The sequence below is a fragment of the Micromesistius poutassou genome (genome assembly GCF_964030765.1).
Source record: "Micromesistius poutassou genome assembly, contig: SCAFFOLD_4113, whole genome shotgun sequence".
Lineage (NCBI taxonomy): Eukaryota > Metazoa > Chordata > Actinopteri > Gadiformes > Gadidae > Micromesistius > Micromesistius poutassou.
The window spans coordinates 10,001-15,000 of NW_028178451.1; positions in this window are offsets into that span (position 1 = coordinate 10,001).

The window sequence follows — 5,000 nt, forward strand, 5'->3', positions numbered from 1 at the left end:
AGTTAGTGCACCATGGGTTGCGTTTTTGCAGAATTACAGAAAAGACTCTGTTCAATTACCAAAAGACGTCCCATGGTAGCACAAATTTAAATTGAATTCATCCAGGCTTGGGGTCACTCACTACACTATTCAGTCCGACATGGTGAGCCTTTTCGGACTCACACGCGACGTGTTCCCCCTCCTCTGGAGGGTCCACAGGACCTCCAGGCTTGGGGTCACTCACTGCTCCACTCAGTCCGACATGGTGAGCCTTTTCGGACTCACACACGACGTGTTCCCCCTCCTCTGGAGGGTCCACAGGACCTCCAGGCTTGGGGTCACTCACTACACTATTCAGTCCGACATGGTGAGCCTTTTCGGACTCTCACGCGACGTGTTCCCCCTCCTCTGGAGGGTCCACAGGACCTCCAGGCTTGGGGTCACTCACTACACTATTCAGTCCGACATGGTGAGCCTTTTCGGACTCACACACGACGTGTTCCCCCTCCTGTGGAGGGTCCTAAACACCTCCAGGCTTGGGGTCACTCACTACACTATTCAGTCCGACATGGTGAGCCGTGTCGGACTCACACGCGACGTGTTCCCCCTCCTCTGGAGGGTCCTAAAGACCTCCAGGCTTGGGGTCACTCACTACACTATTCAGTCCGACATGGTGAGCCGTTTCGGACTCACACGCGACGTGTTCCCCCTCCTCTGGAGGGTCCTAAAGACCTCCAGGCTTGGGGTCACTCACTACACTATTCAGTCCGACATGGTGAGCCGTTTCGGACTCACACGCGACGTGTTCCCCCTCCTCTGGAGGGTCCTAAAGACCTCCAGGCTTGGGGTCACTCACTACACTATTCAGTCCGACATGGTGAGCCGTTTCGGACTCACACGCGACGTGTTCCCCCTCCTCTGGAGGGTCCTAAAGACCTCCAGGCTTGGGGTCACTCACTACACTATTCAGTCCGACATGGTGAGCCGTTTCGGACTCACACGCGACGTGTTCCCCCTCCTCTGGAGGGTCCTAAAGACCTCCAGGCTTGGGGTCACTCACTACACTATTCAGTCCGACATGGTGAGCCGTGTCGGACTCACACGCGACGTGTTCCCCCTCCTCTGGAGGGTCCTAAAGACCTCCAGGCTTGGGGTCACTCACTACACTATTCAGTCCGACATGGTGAGCCGTTTCGGACTCACACGCGACGTGTTCCCCCTCCTCTGGAGGGTCCTAAAGACCTCCAGGCTTGGGGTCACTCACTACACTATTCAGTCCGACATGGTGAGCCGTTTCGGACTCACACGCGACGTGTTCCCCCTCCTCTGGAGGGTCCTAAAGACCTCCAGGCTTGGGGTCACTCACTACACTATTCAGTCCGACATGGTGAGCCGTTTCGGACTCACACGCGACGTGTTCCCCCTCCTCTGGAGGGTCCTAAAGACCTCCAGGCTTGGGGTCACTCACTACACTATTCAGTCCGACATGGTGAGCCGTGTCGGACTCACACGCGACGTGTTCCCCCTCCTCTGGAGGGTCCTAAAGACCTCCAGGCTTGGGGTCACTCACTACACTATTCAGTCCGACATGGTGAGCCGTTTCGGACTCACACGCGACGTGTTCCCCCTCCTCTGGAGGGTCCTAAAGACCTCCAGGCTTGGGGTCACTCACTACACTATTCAGTCCGACATGGTGAGCCGTGTCGGACTCACACGCGACGTGTTCCCCCTCCTCTGGAGGGTCCTAAAGACCTCCAGGCTTGGGGTCACTCACTACACTATTCAGTCCGACATGGTGAGCCGTTTCGGACTCACACGCGACGTGTTCCCCCTCCTCTGGAGGGTCCTAAAGACCTCCAGGCTTGGGGTCACTCACTACACTATTCAGTCCGACATGGTGAGCCGTGTCGGACTCACACGCGACGTGTTCCCCCTCCTCTGGAGGGTCCTAAAGACCTCCAGGCTTGGGGTCACTCACTACACTATTCAGTCCGACATGGTGAGCCGTTTCGGACTCACACGCGACGTGGTCCCCCTCCTCTGGAGGGTCCTAAAGACCTCCAGGCTTGGGGTCACTCACTACACTATTCAGTCCGACATGGTGAGCCGTGTCGGACTCACACGCGACGTGTTCCCCCTCCTCTGGAGGGTCCTAAAGACCTCCAGGCTTGGGGTCACTCACTACACTATTCAGTCCGACATGGTGAGCCGTTTCGGACTCACACGCGACGTGTTCCCCCTCCTCTGGAGGGTCCTAAAGACCTCCAGGCTTGGGGTCACTCACTACACTATTCAGTCCGACATGGTGAGCCGTGTCGGACTCACACGCGACGTGTTCCCCCTCCTCTGGAGGGTCCTAAAGACCTCCAGGCTTGGGGTCACTCACTACACTATTCAGTCCGACATGGTGAGCCGTTTCGGACTCACACGCGACGTGGTCCCCCTCCTCTGGAGGGTCCTAAAGACCTCCAGGCTTGGGGTCACTCACTACACTATTCAGTCCGACATGGTGAGCCGTGTCGGACTCACACGCGACGTGTTCCCCCTCCTCTGGAGGGTCCTAAAGACCTCCAGGCTTGGGGTCACTCACTACACTATTCAGTCCGACATGGTGAGCCGTTTCGGACTCACACGCGACGTGGTCCCCCTCCTCTGGAGGGTCCTAAAGACCTCCAGGCTTGGGGTCACTCACTACACTATTCAGTCCGACATGGTGAGCCGTTTCGGACTCACACGCGACGTGTTCCCCCTCCTCTGGAGGGTCCTAAAGACCTCCAGACTCTGGGCTACTCGCTGCACTATTCAGTCCGACATGGTGAGCCGTTTCGGCCTCACACGCGACGTGTTCCCCCTCCTCTGGAGGGTCCTAAAGACCTCCATACTCTGGGCTACTCGCTGCACTATTCAGTCCGACATGGTGAGCCGTTTCGGCCTCACACGCGACGTGTTCCCCCTCCTCTGGAGGGTCCTAAAGACCTCCAGACTCGGGGCTACTCACTACACTATTCAGTCCGACATGGTGAGCCGTTTCGGCCTCACACGCGACGTGTTCCCCCTCCTCTGGAGCCTCCAGAAGACCTCCAGGCCGTTCTCTGCCTTCTTCCCCTGGAGCCCCCCTTACACACGGGATGGGCTATGTCCTTCCAACACAGGGGTCAAACGTGTAGTAGGCGAAGCCCAGAGTTTTACAGGCTGCAGACTGCTATTTTTCTTGTTTTCGGTACCCCTGGTATAAAAACCCGAAAATCCCAACCCATGGTAGACTAAAACCAACCCATGGTATACTAAAACCAACCCATGGTATACTAAAAGCTGCCCCTGGTAGACTACGGAGAAAAGACTCTGTCTGATTTTTGATTCTCTCTTTTTCTCAAAATCAGACAGAGTCCCAGAGTTAGTGCACCATGGGTTGCGTTTTAGGAGATTTACAGAAAAGACTCTGTTAAATTTCCAAAACACGTCCCATGGTAGTTTAAATGGACTTTGTGGTTTCTTTAGTTCATCCAGGCTCAGGGGGACTTGATGTTCTTGCCAGTCCGGGATGGTGGACTCTCTGGGCCTGCCACAGGACGTGGTCCTGGTCCCCTGGAGGGTCCACAAGACTTGAAGTGGTTTTTGCCTCTTTTTTCTTTCTTTTTTTCCTCAGACACACACGGACCAGGCCTCCCCCTACAACGTCCCACACCCCCAGTCCCGACCTCCATGCCTCCAGAAGACCCCCCAGCAACACCCCCACATGAGGGACCCCAGGTCCAGGCCCCGGGGGACCGGGACCGGGACCCGTACTGGGCCAGCACCCAGACCCAGACACACACGGACCAGGCCTCCCCCTACAACGTCCCACACCCCCAGAGCCGGCCTCCATGCCTCCAGCAGACCCCCCAGCAACACCCCCACATGAGGGGCCCCAGGTCCAGGCCCCGGGGGACCGGGACCGGGACCCGTACTGGGCCAGCACCCAGACCCAGACACACACGGACCAGGCCTCCCCCTACAACGTCCCACACCCCCAGTCCCGACCTCCATGCCTCCAGCAGACCCCCCAGCAACACCCCCACATGAGGGGCCCCAGGTCCAGGCCCCGGGGGACCGGGACCGGGACCCGTACTGGGCCAGCACCCAGACCCAGACACACACGGACCAGGCCTCCCCCTACAACGTCCCACACCCCCAGTCCCGACCTCCATGCCTCCAGCAGACCCCCCAGCAACACCCCCACATGAGGGACCCCAGGTCCAGGCCCCGGGGGACCGGGACCGGGACCCGTACTGGGCCAGCACCCAGACCCAGACACACACGGACCAGGCCTCCCCCTACAACGTCCCACACCCCCAGTCCCGACCTCCATGCCTCCAGCAGACCCCCCAGCAACACCCCCACATGAGGGGCCCCAGGTCCAGGCCCCGGGGGACCGGGACCGGGACCCGTACTGGGCCAGCACCCAGACCCAGACACACACGGACCAGGCCTCCCCCTACAACGTCCCACACCCCCAGAGCCGGCCTCCATGCCTCCAGCAGACCCCCCAGCAACACCCCCACATGAGGGGCCCCAGGTCCAGGCCCCGGGGGACCGGGACCGGGACCCGTACTGGGCCAGCACCCAGACCCAGACACACACGGACCAGGCCTCCCCCTACAACGTCCCACACCCCCAGTCCCGACCTCCATGCCTCCAGAAGACCCCCCAGCAACACCCCCACATGAGGGACCCCAGGTCCAGGCCCCGGGGGACCGGGACCGGGACCCGTACTGGGCCAGCACCCAGACCCAGACACACACGGACCAGGCCTCCCCCTACAACGTCCCACACCCCCAGTCCCGGCCTCCATGCCTCCAGCAGACCCCCCAGCAACACCCCCACATGAGGGACCCCAGGTCCAGGCCCCGGGGGACCGGGACCGGGACCCGTACTGGGCCAGCACCCAGACCCAGACACACACGGACCAGGCCTCCCCCTACAACGTCCCACACCCCCAGTCCCGGCCTCCATGCCTCCAGCAGACCCCCCAGCAACACCCC